We start from the raw sequence: 22,507 nt of genomic DNA on the forward strand, positions 1-22,507 counted from the left end.
AGGAAATAGATTATTCCAGAAATACTGCAAACCATACAAATATAGCATTTTTTTCTGCAAGTGGTATGGTTTAATGACATAAACTGATAGTATGAAATGGCATGCTAGAGGCTCATTAGACATTGACAGCTGTAAGCATTTCAGAATGCTGTATTAAAAACATCTGCTCAAAGGAAAAAATAGCACTAAAAAAAGAAAGGAATGAAAAGTTGAGAACAGCCTCACATCCAATTTGTTGCCTGGTAGCTACCAATTCTAGGAATAAATAAGACCTCCCAATTTCAATAAGTTAAATCTAGCAAGAGCCAGATCCTTGGGATCTGGGCACACTGTGCCTCAGGTTGCACATTTTGCCTTACACTCCCTGGCTTGTGGAGCATGTATTTTGTGGAATGTCTTCAAACAGCTATCCCATGGGAGGAGGTTCCAATTAGCAAGGTAACCACTGCACTACCAATATCTTCTTACCAGTTCTGATCTAGAAGATTTTTCACTTAACATGGTCAAGACAAATTTCAGACATTAAGAGATCCTGGGATGCAAAGGAAGAATGAAATGTTTTCTTAGGGTATTATGTAGTAATGGGAAAATACATGTGGAGTTGATCACCCAAAATCCAGATGCAGCTGCTGTTTGGCATCTGCTTCCCCTGTTCCAAATTTTGTTTTTCCTGAAGCTGAGTTGCCATACCTTTGGTGTCCTCAGTACCAGGTGCTGGCATTTAGACAAGAAATTCAGGAGGAGATGACCTCATCGAGCCTCTACAGCAAATAATGCAAAAAGGTTTAAAAGATCCAAATAAACCCCACCCCTCTCCCCATTCTCCTAAGCTGGAGCCATGAGCTGTTCTTATCTCCAGACAGGGGCACTTCAGAGGTCACCTTGCTGGTCTAAGAAGGCTCCTGAGCCTCTTGGCTATTGCAAAGCAGAGAGATGGGTCTCAGTCCTGGGGCAGGAGGAACCCTCCCAGAGAACTAAAATACAAAGAGACTTGGGTGAAGCCTTGCTATTTCAGTTGCAGCCATAGGTGGAAGCTATTCCTTCTATTTTGTTGGAGAAAAACATACCACTGCAAAGTCAAATTGGAATTGTAATACTTTGTGAAATGCTGTTCTGTTTCCTAAATAGAACTGTTAGTGTTTGAAGATGGGAAATGTCAACAGGAAGATACGTATGTGCAACTTTTCCTTTATGTAAAAATTTTTAATTCAACAGTTTTTAGTGCAATTTTAGTGAGAAAACTTTCAGGATTTCCAGGTGGTTCTGGAAGCATGAGCATCTGATGCCTGGAAATTAGAGTGACAATGAGCATCAAAGCAGATGTTCTCCAAGCATCTCAAGTTGTTTATTCCTCACTAGACAGAAAACTGAAAGGGAAAGGGAAAAATGTCTCTAATGGAAAGCTGAGCAAGCAAGTTAACACCACTGAAACCGGAGACTCAGTCCCTCTTGAGAATGAGATGTGCCTGAAAGTTTAAAAGCACAGCGACAAGGTCAGATTCCTGTCACTTCAATTGCTGACCAGCAGCTGGGCTGTATGCACTCTCAAGATGCCAAGTAATGCCACTGCATATAGCCCACATGAAAGAAGGTTTGACTGTTTTGCATATTCCCCAGCCAAACCTGCACATACCCATGGACAGTCTCTGCCTCAGCTGACATGTCACTGGAGCAGGTGTAGTAAGGACTGAGCTGGAGGCACAGTGGCTGTTTATGCATCTCATCCAAAGCCTGCAAGGGGATTGTAGTAGCTCTCCTTTCACTTTAGGGATTTTGGCCCAAACCAAAAGAGAAGGCAAACAAGAGCCTCTACAGCTACTGGTCTGTAGCATCTACACAGTACTTCTGACACAGAGATACATTCCCCTTGGCATTTAGTGTGTCACTGGAAGAAAGCCTTAACACATGAACACAACCTTTTTGATATTTTTCAATTTTAGAGTTTCTCAATCTGTTAGGAAAGAAAACAAAATCCCACAAAACATTTCACCAAAGTGATGCTCTTCAGCATCAATTTTACTTCCAGCAGCCCATTCACCCAAAGCCATCTTTCAACAGATATGAAGTAACTATTCCTCTTGCCAACCCAAAGGGAATTTCATGGGCAATTACTTCCTGCTTCCATCTTGAACTAAGGACTCACAGAAAGATTTATTTCTTAGCAAACATCTGAAAGCTTCTCCAGTTGTGTCTGAATATTCATATTCATGTCTACATAGTAAAGATTGCATCTCATATAGAAGAAAGAGGTACAGACAAATAAAGGAAGTCTCAGTGACAAAGGGAAGTGATGAAAACTGTCAACCAATTTGAAGGTTAGACAAATGGCTTCCGAGGCCCCAGTCATGGCACTGTAACTTCATTGTTGCTAAATGCAATTTTGCACAGTCTCAGGAGAGGTATTCTGTACAGCACATCTTTCATAATTAAGAAGAAAATTATTGTTTCTTTTCCAAGTCAAATAAACCTTGTTTACCTGGGGAGGGGGAGGGGGGATGGGAAGAGTGTTGAGCTGGTCCAAGAGACAATTTTGAAACTTTAGATTGAGAGGAGTCTGAAAGTCTGAGCTGGGACAAAGGACTCATCTGCAGCAACACATAAAAGGCCCTGGGACAGAAACCTGTCAGGATCCTGGCTGTGAATACTCAGGGCATGTTGAAAGCCTAAGGACAACAGACCTGACCCAGCACCATGGAGCCAGAGGGCAAAGCTGCAGCATGTGCAGCACCAAATCCCAGCAGACACATGCAGAAGGGATCAAAGGCAGTGTGAGCTTTCCCCACCTGCTGTCCTGCCTGCACATCACTGCCTGCACAGGCTTTGCTTTGGCCACAATGGGGTCTCTGGTCACAGTCATGGAGCTCCTAACAGCAGCCAGAAGCACAGACAGCACCGCGTGGGATGGGGTTTGCAGATGGAGGAGTTTGTATTTTGAGTCTCATCTGCTGGCCACTGAGAGATGATCTGAGTTAAATGCTGTCGATCCCGTGGGAGGGCAGGCTAAGAAATTATCAAAGCTAGAGTTAGCTTCATCAATTTGCTTTGAAGGTCTCCCTGTGCCTTCCTATATTGCCACATACTGCCAATCTCCATGCTGACCATGAGCTAGGAGAAAAATCTTCAAGAAATAATTTTTTGTTCTTAAGTAATCTTTCAATTAAAAGATTTATCTTAAATGTGGTGCCTCTAGGATGTGCTTGATGTTCCTTCTTTCATCTGCTGGACTTCATCAATAAACTCGGCAATTGTGGCCATTCTCACAGTAAGCGTGGCAGGTTCACTGCCATCAGAGATGTATCATTTGCCAGGAGTGGCAAGGTTGATGGCTGGGTTTAGGCTAAGTTCCTGGCAAATTCCAGTGCTGAGTCCACTGGCAAGTCTTCAGAGAAAGCCTCTGGGACTGTTTTGGATTCAGGCAATTGCTGGTTTGGCCTCTGTCTCATGTCTTCTTGGACATAGCTCCCCTTTGTCTTCCTCTCCATGACATGTATTCCCTTCAAAACAATTAGAACTTTCTCAAGCTCTTTGTTTCTAATTCTGGGCAGTTTAGCACAAAGTATATTTATGCTAATTGCATACTGAAAGTGCACTCTGCTTGGCTTGGCTTTCCCTTGTTAGGACTTTTAAGTGTATATTTGTCAGTGCTGGGAGCAACATTGAATTTGGGAGAGCCACATACTTAAAGGGTCCGGCCTCACCTATTTTATTCTGTCCTGGAATTGAGTAGCACTGGGTACTGATGTCTTGAAAGTTTTCCTGCTCTTGTTCCACTTTAAAATGTCAGCTTTACTTTAAAACTTGGTGCTTCCCATCCAAATAAACATATCTGTTCTGAACCTGGCTGATTCCAGACTCAGATGTAAGCAGATCTCTGCAATGGAGCAGAGATGGGAGTGGACAAAAAAACTAGTGTCCCACCTATGGAGAGTGTATCCAAGCCAAGGCTTATGGTGCATGAAATGAGTCCTTGAATCGAAAACTAGAACAGGTATTTCTACTCAGCATGGAGCACATTCAGGTTTTGCACAGAAGTGATCTCTAGTGGACAAAGCACTATCTGATGCTGTTGATCAAGGTTCCTCTGGCCAAAAGAGAAGTCACTGGATACCATTAACAAATCCAAACAGAAGAAGGGATAAAATGTATTTTTAGGAACATTCCATATTTCTAAATTAAGTAATACTTAAATGTCTACAAACAACATTTGTCCCCATGCTTTTCTTTCTTCCCTCCCCCCGTCATTCCTTCAATTTTAGGTCCTTTCCCACAGTAAGCTGTTTCCAGTATTTCTGCTTCCCATTCCTCAGTTCACAGGCTGTTTCCAACAGCAGAAGCTAATGTTCTGATGCCAGCAATTATGGTGCAACTGGAACTAAAATGTTGGGAAGCAAGGAGATGACTGATGGCTATTGTTGTTTTCACATATTAAGGAGGGATGGAAACGGGAGCACCTCGAGGTTTTTTTGGGTTTTTTTCTATCTGTGGTTCTTTGGCGAAAATACTGTTAAGTTGCTGGTATGAGTGTTTTAAAAGAACATCCTCAATTTCTGATTATGAAAGGAAAGGATTCCTGGGGGAAAATGCACTCAACCAGGCCCCTCTGCAGGATGCTTTGCAGACCTTGGTGACACACACAGGTCAGCCAGGTACAACCAGCTGCAAACTGGAGGCTGTTGAGCACATAGACACTGCTGAGGTGCAAGGCAGAATTAGCTCATCCTGTTGAGACATTGACATATCTCCACCAGGTCCTGGTTACCCTCAAGACTGTGTATGCAGGACTGTGTTGGCCTAGCAGTTGTAGCTGATTCTCCTTTTGTTCTTGCTAGCTTCAAAAAACCTGGTCATCTGTGCTCCCCCTTGGGTGGGAACATTTTGCACATGATATTGATGTGCCTGCTAGGCATGTGGGTGACGCTAACTTCAAAGTCAAACAACATTCCCAGCACAATCCTCTCAGAGCCATATCACTGGCCCTTCAGCAAGGCACATATGTGGATCCAGCTAGGTAAATTCCATGCAGACAGGCAGCCACCTCTCACAGTGCTTGCAAGTATGCAAGTAGGTTTGATGAATAATATTGCCTCTGAATACTGGTGTTGCATTTCACAACCATTTTGAGTTTGCTACATAGTCATGACAGTAGAAGGCTAAGCATGATCTGCAAATTCCAGCCCAGAAGCAGTGTCAATGGCCTCTGTGAGCTCCCAGCTGCTGCTGCAATGATGGGGAGAGCTGGCATACTTGAACCTTTAGGCTCTGGCACGACTTATTAGCACAACCCTGTCCTAAATGCAGCTGTGGGACAGGAGTTAGAAAGGCTTCAAAGTCATCTCCCATCTTCAGAACATTCTGAGGTGGAAGCAAACCCACCTCCTGTACTTTAACATCTGCTGTCCAAAGGACTGGTGGAGTGGAATGGGCTGGTGGGGACATGCTGTGTCTAAGCTAATTCAAAGCAGCATGGGCAGGCCCTGACTCCTCTGGCTGGCATGGTTCCTGCACAGCCGTGAGTCCCAGAAGAGAGCAGAAAATGGCTGGCACTAGGATTGCCCTTTACACCCTGCATTTGTCCTCAGTGGGCAAGCCTGCACTTCAAATAGCTTCCTGTTTGCTTTACCAAAAGAAAAAATACAGTCAGCATCCAGCCCAAACACCCCAAGGATATTACTTCAATTTGTCTTTCGGTTTGGGCTGTTTCAATTTCTCAAACTGTATTCAGCCCTATGAAGAAAAAGACACCTTATGGGCTGAAAGGACTCATTTGTTAAAAAAAATAAATGGCAGTGGGTTTGTGCTGCTGGATTTATGGCTGCAAAAGTATCACACAGACAGAGCCCTTTGATAGCTTAGCACTTCTGTGACGTGTGAATGAAGTCCAGCAGGCCCAGGACCACGTTAATCTCCCAGGTTTGATCTCTGTCTGTAATGAGATGCCAGCAGCCCGTACTTCAAAGCCTGCATTGATACAGATAATCTTCTGAAAGGTTCTCTGCATTTTGAGGCAGCTTGTATTGGGGATTACAGTGACAACAGGCGGAGATGATGGAAGAGGAGGTGATTGTTTGATGCTCATTCCTTCCGTTCCTGTCCAATATTCCTTTTGGGTTTGATTTCCAAAGGGTGTTGCAGTCCTGTCCCTCACACCCCCAGCACAGCAGGACTCAGTCTTGTCAGATGAACCCAGTGTACTCTAGGGCAGACAGGCTGGCTGAGAAGCTCTTCTGCCCAATAAATCTGTGAAAATGCATCTCTTTGTGCTGAAGTGATGGATGCTACATCATCTTGGCTGAAATATGGGCACTTATTGTGTTCGAAAGGGCACAGGCAGTTAAATGTTACATTTCCAAACTTCTGAGGTTATTTCTTTTTCAAAACTGTTGTAAGGGAGGAGGAGAGAGGGTAAAGACGACAGGAGACCACAGGCTGTGAGAAGCATGTTATAAAACAAAATGAACACTAGTTTCATGTACACAATTATGCTTTATTTTGAAAGTATATAATTTCCAAGGCATGTCTGACCAGGAAATGGAACTGAAATATCTTTATGTTGATGAACACCACTGATCTAAGAGAAAAAATGGTGACAAATGTGCATCTTTATTGATCTTTCAGCAAGAAGAGTTACAGAAATAGACCAGAAACTAGAATACAGATTTAATTAAAACAGATAGAAGTTGATATCTGAGACACCAGTACTGACTACATTATTCTCAGAAACATTTTTGAAAACCACTTGTATATTTAAGCACAGCTAAACCTGTATTTTCCAGGCATAAAATGAAATAATTTTACATGGGGTCTATATTTCTGCCTGTCTTGTAGGGACAGCAGCACTGACAGCAGAATTCTGAAAGAAACTATAAAGGTAGCATGAGCAGAAAAGTGATTGCACCAGGTGGATTCTGTCACTGCTGTGTGCACTGCTATTTGCCACACGCGGACATGAAGCAGGTCAGGTTTTGGGATGCTCCCACCAACACCCTGCCCAGTCCTCAGGAAAGAGAGATGTACTGGACTGGTTCAAGATCTCAATAAGGAAACTCCCCTTTGTCTTTTCACCATCACTCTCTTAGATCCATCATCCTTTCCTAAGCAAAAGAGACCCAGAAGTCCTTCACAGACATGATAAACTGCAGAGAAGGAAGTTGTATAAATAGGGAAATTGAACACAGAAGGTAAGACAGCGAAATCTTTCTTGCAATATGGCAAGTGCTGGATGGCAGACACCACTCTTGGAGTAACATACACGGTATATCCAGCAGGAGAGGCTTGAGAAAGGGTAGGTGTTTGTTTGACTGAATCACCAGGTGAAAGAGATTGGTTGATTTCCAAAAGTATCATTCAAGGAGCTCTATCCAATGGTCATGAGAAATTCAATGGCCTGAATGTAAAAATATATTTAGGCCATTAAATATTTTAAGGAACAATGGCATAAAAGGAATCAAAACTTATTCTAAGCACTGCTTCAACACACCAGGGTCAAGTTTGGCAGAGGTCTGACTCTGGGGCCAGCTGAGTATGAGGTTTAAAAGCCACACTCAGGAAGGGCAAGACCACTGCAGAGAAGCAAGCTGAACTCTGGGTGTCCATGGATCTTGTGGCAAAAACTGGGACATTTCCATGCTGGAACCTTCTTGGGAGAGGATTTGGACAGAGTGTGTCTCAAATCAGTGGGATTGCATGGAAGAAACCATGGCAAAAATAGATGGGATCAAGACTGCCAGGAGCAAACATTAAGAGGTTCAAGACAACCTAAAAATGTCTGGACTCAATTACTGAGATAGTGCCCACCTTAGGATGTCAGGAAGCAAAAGTGACACCAAGGTTAAAAGAGGCATTAGGAGGATCTGGTGTTCTAGAGGCATGGAAGCTTGAGGTCTGAACCAGCCAAGGTAATAAAAGTTTTAATAGAAGATCAAACTAGTGAACATCTTGATCTGGATAGATAATGATCCACTTGGTAAGAGCTAATGTGGCTTCTGGAAATCCTGCCTTTCCAACATCTCAAAGCTCCTGAAAGAAGTAGTAAATGTATTGATAAAGGTTATTTATGAAAGTCTATTCCCACAGACTTCTAGGGAAGCTAAGAAACTTGGGGAAGGGGGAAGTCCTGGCATAGAGAAATGGCTGAAAGGCAGGAAACAGAACAGGCAAAATGGTCATTTAACTCAACAGAAGGAAGTTACCAGTGGAAATTTTAGGGATCTGCACTGAGGTCTGTTCTGTTTAAAATACCCATAAATAACATGGAAAAGGGCATGAGCAGTGAGAGACAAAGGTCACACACGATACAAAATTGTTTAAAGTAATAAGGGCATGTTGTGACAAATTGCAGACACATCTCGGAAGACTATGAAATGTCAACTGGAGCTTGGTGTAGTCAAGGATAAAGAAAGAAAACACTATGAAAACCAGTCCTGATTTCATACACCAGATTTTGATGGCTGAGTTGACCCTTTTCTCCATTGAGGAGCAGGCTTTGGGATTAGACAGGTGACTCCATGAAGTACACTGCTGCAGGGCTGTGGAACTCCTTGAAGGAGGATGCAAAGGACAGAAGTAGTTTTAACCAGTTCAAGGGGAGACCAGACTAGTACTTGAAAGGAAATCCATTGAAATTCACTTGAAAAATTGTCATAAGCTCACAAAAAAACACAGTGCCTCTGCCTTGCTCGTCTTCTGCTCCCAGACCAGGCTGTCTTTGATCCCCAGGGTCCTTGGGGTCCTTATGGAGAGGAATGAAATCACAAATGGTGTTAATACCTGAGAGCCTGCGAGACTCTGAGAAGGCCAAGGGGAGCCTGGGATGAGGTGGAAAGGAGATGATAGTGACTGCATGGAGAAATCAGCCTGCAGAGCTCACACAGAGCAGCTGGCCTCTTACACTGCATACCTGTGGCAAAGCTGATGTTTAAGGCACAACATGTCTGGAGCTGTACCTCACAAACTGACTAGGGATTTTAGAACAATGGGATGAGATAATTACTATTCACAAAGTCAAATGGGAGGACAGGGAACAAAGACTAGATGAATCCAGTAATTAATGGAGACAGAAGGGCATACATATTCCCAGTGAAACTGAAAGTCTGCACTGAGAACCAGCAAAAGGGCTCAACAGGTTTAGCTAGGAAGCAGGCAGAGGCTGACTGGTTGGGAGCTAAATTGACTGGATTAAGTGTTGAGAATGCATTCTCATCTGAGCAGGGTTAAAAGGGACAAAATCCAAGGAAAAAGGACACTTGCAGGTGACCTGTCTCACAGGATGAGTCAAATGCAGTGACAGGGGGCAGAGAGATCTTTGAGGGAAAAGATTTTGAAGCAGTTAACTTTGAGGCTGTTAATTTTATATTTACTTTATTAAATATCATGATGGGAGTACCAGATGAGAAAAAGTGAAGGGGAGGCAGAGTGAGATAGAGGGAGAGAGATGGAGAGATAATGAAAGAGTTTTAAGAACTGAATGGCTCAGAAAAAATAACAGAACATTAAGAAAATCCATAGACAACACAGGATGAGCCTAAAAAACATAATAAAATAAGTAAAGTACCAGGCACAAGGAAATGAAAATATTAGTTTCAGTCCATGAAATAAAACATTTGCATGGATGCAAAAGTGAGAGATGCACAGGTGAGGACTGTGCTTGATTTCTGTGACATGTTATGAACACATCTGCTATGTCTCATACCCAGATGCATGTTACTTCACCCCTCTAGTATGCACATGAGATTCATCTTATGTGAAAGCTTTTGGTAGATTACAGGACTGTGATTTTCATTTTTTTACAAGCCTTATAGGGTTAACCCTCCATGAAAAGAGTGCTGCAGGCACCCCTGCCCCAGCTGATTCCCCTTGGATCCATGGACACAAACACAGCCTCACAAATTTCAGAACATCTCCATTCTCAAGGAGGGCTACAGGTCCCAGTTCAGAAACCTTGGTAGACTCAGCCAGTGTGTACATCCTCAGATCTTACAAGGCCCCAGAGCCCCAGGAGCCTCACAGAGAGCCCCTCTAAATACACAGTTGGTGGAAAGGCAAGGAATATGGAGAAATGTGTTTTTCCAAGTTGGACTGCTTCAGAAGCAGCACACTGCAACTGCACTGTCAATTATAAATTGAAAAAATACCAAAAAATTGCTGAGGTTCCTAGTCTGTGATTAGGCACAGACTTTAATTTATGCTTGCCTATATCCAGAGGATGTCAGCTAGTCAGGGCTAAGCTTTTTCACAGGGACTAAAAGAGAAGCAGATTTCATCAAAGCAATGTACTGATTTGCACTGTTAAAACCCGAGAAAGTTTCCTGAAGGACCACTAGTGAAACAGCATCCTCTTTCAGGCAGTCTTGATGGAAAGAGGAGATAAATCCTCACTTTTTATGTCTTGCTGACTCAGCTTCCTTTGGGCAAACCATGCTATGTTGAGTGCATGAGGCTCTTATTTATACCCAGAGAGAGGATGGGGCATGAGGAGGAGGGACACAGCATGAGGAAGCTGGAGGGGAAACTCTCCCCTTGCTTCCCACCCCTCAAAAGTTCAGCACTTCAACTTGCTGAGCACCTGCAATCTGATTTCTGAGGATAGTGTTTGCATTCTTCATCTGTCAGGAGCACAGGGCATTAAGGGTGTATAAATAAATAAAATTTTAAAAGCTCCCCAACTTCAGCAATGCATCAGCTGCATGTGTTCTTCATTCACAGTAGCTAATTTTCCTTCTCCAAAGGATAAAATCCAAAGTAGAACAGCAACAAGAGATGTTTAACTATTTTTTAACCAAATTATTTCTTTATTATGTAAGAAAAGAAAAAAGGTCATCAAAGCTACTGACCTGCTCTTGGACTTAAAAGAATCACAAATCCTGTTTCGTTAATGACAGAAGCAATGACTTCCCTGTGAGGCAGTTGGATATCTCTCTCTTTAGCAGAACAAGAAAGACAGAGTTAAATTAGATCTCTTGCTTCAGAAAGCATCAAAGAACAATTTTATAGCACATGTTAAAGAGAGGATTTTTTGTGTAGTGTAATACATTATTACATTTTATTAAATGTACTTTCCAAATATATATCCTCCTCCTGTCCCTGTGATTCCATGAGATGTCTATTTACACTAAATTATACACCTCCAGAATAATAAAATCCTACTATTCTTACTTCAAAGACTTTTCTTGAGCATGAGCTGGAGACTTTCATCAAACATTTCACATCACCTAAATGTAATTGCTTTTAAGTGTTTTCAGAACACTAAAGAAATCTCTCTCCAAGTTTTTATTTGGTTGAAGCAAGCACCTGCAAGATATAGGCAGAATTATTTTCCTAGGACACAGGCTTATCCCGGCTTCAACCAGAGGGAATCTGTGTTTTATCTCACCTGATGCAACACCTCATCTTAGTCTTAATTCACATTTCACTTTAGGTAAGCTCTAGGGGCACCTTTAATGACTACTGGAAATCTTCTCTAGCAGGCTGTACATTTTAGGAAGAAGTCCTTTGACTGGAATCAATAGCTTCTGGCTTCTGGAAAGATTTTTACTCCGTGTTTCCAGCTACTACATACTTGGAAATGCTCCTGAGTGCTTCTGACTCTGTAGTGGCTGTTAAAATGCAGCTCCACTGCAGGTGTACAGCCATAAAGCCAAGCCAAAATCTCAGCATTTCTCTTTCTCTGATGTGCTATTTGCCTTTCCTGTCACCCCACACTACAATGTTCATAAGATATGTACTCACACGGTGAGTAAAAAGCTGTACTTGATGTAAGGCACCTCAGAATGGGTCTCAGCAGCTAACAAACAGGATTCCTGACTAGATGATTGTGAGAGGTCACACACTGCCTGTGCTTCACAGACAGATGTTATCACCCTCCCAGGAGGCACAAGCCAAAGCATTTTCCCAGATTTCCATCAGGGGCAAGAGTCTCTCTCTCCTCCATTTGCAGCATTAGAAAACCATGTCTGACGAGTCTTGAATTTCATTCCCCTGTGGAAGAAGATGTACTTCTCAAATAATAACAGCACCATTGCAGCATTATAACTTAAACATTTCCCAACTCTCATGCCTCTGGGGCTCTGCCTCGATTTTGCAGGTGAAGTAATAGTGAAGCAAAAATCTGCCATCTGTTTTGGATCAGAGCAGAGCAATGCCAGTTATGGGGTCAGCTGTTCTCACTCTCTGCTCTAAGACCATGCTTTGTTAGTCTTTTAGACCAAAAGGCCACTGTTAACTGAGAAAGGAGAGCCAGAGCTGTGTTTCTCTCAATTGGCTTTTGTGGACTTCCCAGAGCAGAGCAGAGGCTATTCCATGGCCCAGGGGTCAGGAAGGCTGAAGTGTCCAAAGCATGGCAGGACCTGCCCAGTCCATCCAGCCAGCTGCAATTGCTTTTTACATCTTTACTACTCTGCAAGATGTTTTCTCAGTGTGCCTCACCTTTACAACTAGAACCAGTTCTGAAATTGAATCTTAGAATTAAAAATAAAAAACCACACAACACCAACAAATCCATTTTGGCAAATATGACACAGATGCATGTCCTTGAATACTCACAGTAGGGTTATACCTCATTTCCATAAGATGCAATTTTAGGGATCCTGTTTTTCACAGGCCAGTTTGGCTTTCATTGAGCTCTGTCAGTGCATGGCACAAACTTGGTATTTGAATCATCCCTCTGGAGACAACTTGAACTTGCCAAGCACATGAACACAAGACATAATGCAACTACTTTCTCTTGTATTGTTTTGATTTATTTATGTATAATTTTCTTTTGAATTTTTAATAGAAATATAATTTTTTTGTTGTTGTTTAATCAAAATCTTTCCCTCTTTTTTCCTATGTAATTATGTAATGAATGTAAGAGTCATTGGATCAGACTCATAGATTTAGCCAGAGCCAGTCTAGCCCAGACAGAAATAAAAGAAATAGTTTCTGATATGAAGACCTCATTGTAAGCTTGATAATTATATGGGAAGCAACATTTCTGAAGTTACAGCACCGAAAACCCCAAAATTACACTGACAGGAAATTTTTAGAGCAAATAGCTAAGGATGCTGGTATTTCCATTCTCTATATTTTTTTTCTCTTTTGAAACTTTCTACTTACTGCACAATGTTCACTGGTGTTAAAGAAGTATTTACCCCTCTCCCTAGAGCTGAGTCAGTGGTGGAGAGTTCTGGGTCACCCCACTTCAAACTGCAGAGGTTACTGAGTAGCTGCGGGTCTGACTGCAGCCTGAAGTGTTGCTGCAGGCCTGCCCTTGCAACTCAGAGGTATGGCATATGCTTTCTAGGTGATATTAATACCAGTGCTACTAGAAACCGCAAGAAATTATTGTGGTTTGCAGTTTCATTCCAAGATCTCAACTCAATCCAGAGATTTGTTTCAGGTCTGCACATTTTTTCAGGAAACCTGGACAACAGTCTCCAAAAATTGAGTTCCCTTACTGTTTGTAATAATAATAATAATAATAATAATAATAATAATAATAATAATAATAATAATAATAATTATTATTATTATTATTATTATTATTATTATTATTATTATTATTATTATAATGATAAACAAAAACACAAACCCCAAACAAATCTCAAAAAGTGGAATTTATAAAAGGTGAAAAAAATCTTGATGTCTTTAAATAAATTTCTGTTTATAATTTCTGTGTGTGATACACTTCGTCACACAACATAAACTTTAAAGAGCTAGAAACAAGATAGGTGATGTTTGTGGGGAGAAATCATATGTTTTATTTGAGCAACTGATCAAGTTGGAAAAGGCTGGGGGCATTCAAGCTCTTCACCAGGTCTGAAATGGAGAGTGCAAACTTCAAAGCTTCAAAGCTTCTGTCAGATGTGTGAAGTGGCTTGATTCTGTCTGAGCAGCAAATGAATCCTAACCACACATAAAGGCCCTCCAAGGCCACACCATCAGCATCCTGCATCCTACAGCCATTCCTCCCTGGAGGCAGCATGCTTCATCCCATGACTGACCTGGTGGAAACCACACAGGGAAAGGGGAACAACCACCCTGCCCTGGGGTGAACTCACATGGACAATGGACAGACATCTTCTCAGGAGCCAAGCTCTTCCTGGGCAACAGCTGTTGTAGCCTTTCAATCCTGGGTCTCAACAAAAAGCCATAAACTATTTTAAATTGGGTGGAACTCTTCAGGATGTTACAAATCATGGATTTAGCTGGTTATTTTGTCCAATCTGGTTGCTCCTTCTAAGTCCCTTCTGCCTTCTACTGTCTCTTTCCCCCTTGAGATAACACATCATTACCTCTCCAACTCCAGTATCTCCAGCTCCAGCATCCCTTCACTCCACAGAACCAGTGCTGCTCCTACACAGGTGGGTCATGCAACCACCTGTCTAGTGAAACATGTTGTCCCCACTTTGCTCTCAGCATTAACATTTACTGCTTCAAATCTGATGTTCAGAGGATATCAAGGCAAAGGAATGCCCTATTTGTCTTGGAAGTTTGTTCTATAACACGATCAACTTCACAGATAAAAATTTCTCTGTCCTCCTGCAGTGCCTTTTTTTGCTTAGGAAGAGCCCTTGAATATCCTCTGAATGTAATTAACAAAATGACAATGCCATCCCTGGCTTTCTTCTGAGTAACCAGCCAGCATCTGCTCTTCTTAGGTCATGTTAGGTGTTCTTGCTCTGCAGCCCTTCCATACTGAGCTGTTTTCAGCCACAAAAACCCTGAAAAATTTTCATAGATACTGCTTTTAGGACATAGCCTTTCCTTTTGCTCCATATTTTTGCTCCTACCCAGAAAATTCAAATTTTATCCTAGATAAAATAATTATGGACTCTGGATAATGCTCTGTAATTGGGTTCAGCATTAGGTTTTCCATTATATGGAAATGAAATTAACAGCTGTCCAACCCACCAAAATATCTTTTAAAATATCCTCAATTTATCTTTCTTTGTTACTTTTGAAATTAACATGGCATTTCAAGATTTATAATAAATAAACATCAGCAAATGAGAGATTTAATCTGCACATATTCAAAATATTTATTTCTAATAGTTGTTGTCAAACAGCCCACTTAGTCTTTAACAGATTACAGTCATTTATCATCCCCACATGGAGGTAGCCCATTATCTTGCTCTTTCCTAAGTGGAAAATAGTGGGGTTTATTAAATATTTTATTTTATGTCATTATTATCTCTCTTTCAAATAATGTTGTTGTATCACTGCTTCCATTTCTCTTGCTCCTGATACAAGTAAAAAGCTTTTCTTTTCAATGTCATTTGCTTCATATTGCTGCCAGCTTGTAACACCAGTGATGTTTCCATCTTCCCTCACTGGGACTTGGAGGGGGAGAAGGGGAAATGGGTACTTGCTATTTATTTTATTTTTAGCTTGTTCCCCATTCACAATTGCACCAGAATAAGCTTTAACACAAATTTGTCTTGTCTCCTGTCTGACTTCCCTAGCCACATTTATTTTGTCCATCTAAGCAGCTCCTTTCAAAGAACTCCCAGGATCCACTCACACTTTTTGTATCTACAGTCTTGCTCACAGGATTTTCACTGGTAATGCTCCTCAGCTGCACAACACCAGCGGGTTGAAGCATGGGATAACTCCCAGTGGATCCACCTGGCTGGCCCCAGCTGCCAGCATCTGCATCTCAGAGCAGCAGAAAGCTTCAGTGCAGATGGTTGAACCTTTCCCGTGCCCTTTCTAGCACTGTGTGACACATTTCAGTGTCAGCATGGAGTTTGTCTTTCAGACACTGCCCTGGATGCTACTGCAGTAGAAGCAAAGTAATTTGTAATCATCTCCCATTTTGTGTGTTTCCTAAAGATGCTGCTGTTAAGCCAGAGGAATTCCCCTTGTGCTCTGGGTCTCACTGGTGTGGGACAGGAGAAGGACATAACTTAAATTTGTTGACAGACAACCCTCTGCAGAGTTACAAAGCATAGCCATTACAGCTCCCTTGGGGAGTAGGATTTAGGAATTCTGGAATTCCATTGAGAATTAAATTATTTTCAGTCTCAGTGGGTTCTTTATTTTTAATTTTTAGCTGTGAATTCTCCTCTTGCTGCAGAGTCAGATACAAAAATAGTTTGTTTTCTCAGAAATTCAATTTTCCATTAGTTCATTGGAAGATTGTGGAAGATGCTCAGTCCACACCAAAGGCACTGTGTTTCACTTAAATGCTAATTAACTGGAAGAATTAAGAATGCAGTGCAGGACTCTGCAAAGTCCTACTAAGAGGCTGTGATCCCCCAACTCTGCCATGGGTCCACAGTGGAAAGGAGAGGAAAGGAGCTAAGCAAGCATGATTTCCTTTCAAGCAAGCTGTAGCAGTGCCTGCAGCAAGTTATGAGCTGTACTTGTTTGTGTGTAGGCAAGACAAAGACCAGGCAATTTAGTTCCTATCCAGGATGGACTAAGAGCCAGTGACAGTGGCATTGGGATTATTTTGCACAGGATTTAAGCACAGCTGTATACAGCTCTGGAGCTCCTGGCAGGAGCAAACACACAGGTTCATCTGCACATTACAAACTGACAGGCCTGGGTAGTTCAAATGACCGGATAGGAATAATTCTGTCTGGCATTTTTATGTGATCCCAGAGCACATACTCAAACTGTGCAGAATTTACTTTGTGATATAGTAAAGTCTAAACACTTCAAACATTTTTAGTTTCCTAAGGCTTGTCAAAGCCCTCTCCCATTATATTGAGTAGCATGTTTAATTTTGAGTCTATCAGGTGAATTCTAAAGTAAACAATATCTGAACAAGATGAAGAACACAAAGTTGCAAAATAAAAAGCTTTTTTAAAAGCACCCTATTACTCTGTTCAAATACCCCAGCATTAGAGTGCTTGGAAACCTCTTAGAGCTAAGTGTGCATTTTTAAATAACATAAGTTGTTTGGGCTGCAGTTACCGAATTCCAACTTGACACTGAGCACTTAAAGAGTTTAGAGAATCCAGACTCTTTTATCAGCTTGCAGACAAGGGCACTAAATGTCATGTGGGCTTCCTTTTGGCTTGCAGCCACAAGTTGTACCTAGTATTTAATGTAGTCTCTGGTTCTTAAAGTATTAGGTAAACCTGAAAGCAAAGTGTCTGCCATTAGTGAAATTGGTGCTGCCTTTGACAATCTACAGTATGCATTTCAGGTTGGTATGCCTCAAAACTTCCCTAAAAACAGAGTGGGGGGGGCTGCCTGAAACTTCTTCACAAGATACAGAGAAAATTCTCAGGGTCCTGAAAGCATGTGCTCGCCTTTCCCATCCAATCATTTGGTACATTGATTAAATACCCCACTTCATTATGGCTTTTTGTCACACCCTTTAGCAGAAATTAAGATATAGATCATGAGCATTACACTAATGATTGTGATATTTCTTTTGTGTGTAGTAAAATATTTAAATTATGGAGCTAAATTCACCATAAAAACAAAATAGTAAGGAAAAATTATAACACCATTGAATACATTAAAATGCTTTTCTTTAGGAATTAAAAATTTTTCCTCAGCATATGCATAATATTATAGAAAGAAAAGCATTACTCTGGAAAGCTATCAAACATCAGTAAGTATTTATAGAGAGATTGACATAAAAAGATACAAACAGGTGTTAAAGTGTCAGGTTAGCACAGGTCTGTGTTAAAAGAAAAGCCAGTTTAGTTTCAGTAGTAGTAATAGGATGCAGCAGTAGGGTAAAAAGTCTGAGATTTCTCCTAATTTATAAATTCTAAGAGGAAATAAAGTGTTTTATTCTTAATAGGATTTTAACCAAGACCACTCCTCACAAACATTGGCATTTTCAAAGGTTTTGCAAAGGTAATATTCTGGTTTGCTTCCAAGAACCTGGGATATTTCTGTCCCGTTTTGAGTACAGTGTTACCATATCTAATCCCTAATTTCTGCTCTGTGTTTCCCCCACAGCAGCATCTGCTCCATCCAAGCTGTTTCACAGCATGCAGACACATTCAAACATAGGATGACTCCTGCTCTCTAAAAATCTAGGTAAGCTCTCATTTCTAGTCATTCTTACCTCCATGCCTCCTGTTTGGTCTCCTTTCAGCAATATGTGACCTTTGCCTTTATGAAGGTATTTCCTCACTTCTAACAAAAGGGAGCACAGATGAGGAAACATATCTGGACTTTCACGGGAAATTATAAAAGAGTGTCTAAGTTGCTGGGGAGGTGGTGGGTGTGCTTTTGAGGCACTTTCTCATACCCCAGCTTACAAGACATCTGTTGTGTTGGGGTGACCACACGGAAAAGGTGACATTCCTCAATAAACTTCCCATGCATGGCTGTAATACAGACTTCAGGTGACCAGCATGTTGTGAGCCATGGAGGGACATCCTTGAGGAATTGGAGAAAATCCCTTATGTCCCTTCTCAGGCTAGAATTTGTATCCTGAATAGTGAGGTGAGAGCACTCGCTGTGTACAAATAATCATGAAACCCTTCAGCTTTCTGTATTTTTCGTGGTACCAGCCATAACACAGCCCAAAGCTAAAAGGCTGCCTCAAGGACCCAAGTGGAAGCAGCATGGACACCATATGTCTCTGGGTCCCTGGTCCAACATCAGTGACATCAGTGACATGCCTAAGCCTTATTTCAGCCGTGCCAAAGCCTCCTGCCATGCTTTAGCCCCACTTTTATGCATCCCAAGGCATCTCAGCACCTCAAGATTTGGGGGGAATCTTTGAGAATCTGGAGGACGCAGAGCAAGTTTCCTGAGCTTCACACCCAAGTTTCCCCCTGTCTGGCCATGGGCTCGTTGCTGTGCTCGGGCACCATGTGGCTTGGCAGTTCCCAGCCCTGGTGGCCCTGTGCTGTGAGAACCCCGGGCTTGCTCTGGGGTCCCATGTGGTGGTGAAATTCCTCCTCCAACCCGTGATTCCAAAGAAAAACTGCGCAGGCTCTTGCTGTTTGGTCTCAAGGCAGTTTATTGTGAGTTATCTAAAAGATTTTCTTCTCGGGCTGCGGCTGCTTGGTCAGCAGCCCAGGCAGAGACACACACACACCCTGACATCCTCTCTGTCTGCTGTCTTCTTCTTCTCTCCCCCCACCCAGGGCTGCTGCTATCTTTTATATGATGTATTACGTATTACATGTTTATAGTTTTCCCCCAATACCTATTACCTATATTACAAAGTGCTTTTCTACTCTAAACCAATCTGCGAGTGCCAACATCACCAAGAACATGGAGGCAAGGAAGAAGAAGGAAGAAGAACAGGATCAGCCCACTTTCCTCCATCTTAGAACTTCTGACCCCCATGTACAAAGTAAAAACCTCCCTGTATAGGTGCTAAAACCCCCCCGTACAATACTAAAAATTTTTCCCCTCTGTTTTGTAACTACTTTTACTATACTATCTAACCCTTTGTGACTGCTTGTTCCACCTCCAAAGTTGGTAACTCACTCCATGGCTCAAACTCAAAATCACAGCTGTTTCCAGCTGCTTGCCAGGGTCTAAAATGCTTCTGACCAAGGCCTGGAACCCCCAAAAATGTCTGAGAGACATTTTGAGTTCCAACACTGTGCCACCTTCCATTGCAGCATTCCCTGCAGATGGCACTCCTCCCAGCCAACTGAAGGCACTTAAATTGGGCTAGCTATGGAAAGTGGAATAAAGCAACATAAGTAGAGTAAAGTTTGTTGGGAAGACAGATCCAGGGGTAACTCATCACATCCTAAAAGAGGATTCTTCTAAGATTTTTGGGCACTAAACCCTGGCTGCAGCAGTAGAGACTGAGCATGGTGTTTCAGCTCAGTCCAAGGGTGAGCATCAAGCTGTCAGCTGGGTCTTATGCAAGAAAGTGAGTAATTGTCTGCATTCACAAAACAGGGAATTTTGTAGGAAAATTGCATGTTCTGTAACTGTTTTTGTTGAAAATCTGTATTTCCTTTCCACATATGGGTTTCTTACTTTCTTTTATGCATTTTGACATTATGTACACAAAGTGCTTTAATTTAATTACTTCTCTCAGTATTAAATTATTCTGACATTGTTTATTCCATTACTTCTCCTACAAATCTGAGGAGGGCTGAACACTGGTTTTAATTCTGTCTGTCAGTTCCTGATTCATTGCCATTGCAATGTACATCATTTGAAGTGGGAAATATTAGCAAAAGCTGGAAATTGTTCAAGGACATACTACTGGATTCACCCAGACTGACTATCCAGAAAGGGAAGGAGAAAAAATAGTTATTCTAGCCACAAAAGCCATCCTGGTTAGGAGATCTGACCAGAACAACAAAAGTGAAACAATAGTGTTTGAATATAAAAGGGAAGTTAATAGCAACACGTAAGGTACAAATTGAAATTGGAGTCAAGTGATAAAACACAAGAAAGGTAAAGCAATTAATGAAAATTCAGTCATCACTGGCATTAATAATGGGGAATATAAAATGTGTTAGGAAGAAAAGGAACTCAAACAAAAGGACTGCAGATATTTAATATATGTTTTTGCCTTCAGAACAGAGTGGGAAAACTGAATCAACTCATAGTACATACATGCACTGAAAAGCTAATCATCTTTCATGAAGGAGGATTCAAGCCAGAGTCTACTAAAATTAAATTTTCTTAAATCAAAAGGACCAAAGAACTTACCCCAGAGGGTCCTAAAGGCTGGGGAATTGCTGAAATTAATACTTTAGGAGTAAACACATTGACATTTTCCCTGGCTTTGATACATTCTTATTTTTCCAAGACTGAAAAAGATGAAGAGGATCTACCCAGAAACTGCTACATTGCTTACACTGCTTCTCTACCCAAGCAAAATAATGGAACATTATTGTCTCTAAAAAAGAAAAAATATTATGAGAATAACACAGAATCAGCACAGGCGTGTAGGGTTTCAAGGAGCACAGATCTTGTCAAACAAACCATTTCTGTTTTGGAGAAGATGACATTTCTTGTTGATAAAGGCAACCATGTTGACTGATGCAGTTTATTTTAATTTCTCCGAAGTGTTTGGATTGGTACTAAAATTTAACTCAAATATTTATACAGAATTAAATGGACACTCCCAAGATTTAAAATGTGTCTCCCTTATGATCTCTATCAGTATTTTTAGCAATGCAATGCAATGGTGTGGGCAGCAGGACAGACACCAGTGTGATGCAGGCGGTGACAAGGCAGTGACAAAGGAGACTCACAGGGGGTTGGGTGGAAACATGGGGGATGAAGCAGCTTGGCAGGGCAAAGAAACCCAGCAGTGGGGAGACCATTCACTGCTGCTCACAGACAGCACTGGAGAGCTGAGGACTTTGCTTTTGTCCTTGTTTAAAAAGCAGCAACTGCCAACAAGGAAAAGGCCAGGCTGGGTGAGGCTGGATGGGGCTTTGAGGAACCTGGTCTAGTGGGAAGTATCCCTATCCATGGCAGGGGAGTTGGGACTAGATGTGATTTTGTGTAGGCTTGGAAAATTGTTACTCAAAATCAACATAACATACATATTCCATACAGGCTAAAAAGTCAGTTCTTTTTTAATTGGCGTTCTTACTTACTTTAATGCTGTGAGTGTAATAATGTAATCTTGTGAACTACCACAGACTTAAGAAAGATAGGTTGACACCTAATTTTACAAGATATATTTGTACTCTGCAGAAATAATGAAATCTTTGTCACATTCATGTTTAAATATTTATTAGCACAGCTTAGCCTGATGCAGTCAATACTGCATTTTTGCATCTGTTTCTATCTGTTTATATCAAATAGTTACAATGCCAGTAAAATAGGTGCTAAAACCTTTTAACTAAATTTGGACTAGCCATGGAAATATAATACACACATTTTCACTGATCACTTGCCATTATTCTTATAAAATTAGAACAATTTTTTTTTGTTCTGAAGAGCTGAATCAAATAACACATGAAACAGAAAGGAATATGTGGTGTAATTTCCATGGTTCTGGATTTTAAGGAACAGTTGTTCTACACACCAGGCTTTGCACTTGCAAACCCAGTGGGATAAGAATAGTTTCCTGTTTCTGGGTACTGCTGAGTTTAATTCTTCATTCCTACAGAAACCTGTAGTACTTTCAAGGACAGATAAGTCTGAATTTCTAATGCGAAGAGAACATTTTTATATGCCACAGGGGAGCAAAAAATAAGCTCACTAATTTTTGATTTGTCAGTCATCTCTAATAGTCAAAAAAGAAGTGGAGTGCAAGAAAAGTAAGCTGATGTGGATTTCAGCTTTTGTCAGAGAGATGCAGCCAGATAATAAAACTTGTACATGTCCTTACTGTCCAAATCAGAAATATTTTTTGCTAAAATGTTCACTAATATACAAACAAAGTAAGTTTTGGCATTTGAAGAATGTAGGGAGTAAAAGAATGCCTTTAGCCATGGAGAAAACTGGGAAAACTTTCTGGAAAATAGTTTCATGGCTTTTCAGTGTGTGCTATCCAAGTAAAATTTTTAATATAGTTCATTCATACTGGCAAAAGAAGCCCATTCCACTGGGCCACTGTTCAAATGTTTCTGAGACAAAATGTTTAACCATATAACCTTTGGGAAGATAAAATAAC

Source organism: Lonchura striata, chromosome 2, assembly GCF_050655825.1.
Source record: "Lonchura striata isolate lonStrDom1 chromosome 2, ASM5065582v1, whole genome shotgun sequence".
Classification (NCBI taxonomy): Eukaryota; Metazoa; Chordata; class Aves; order Passeriformes; family Estrildidae; genus Lonchura; species Lonchura striata.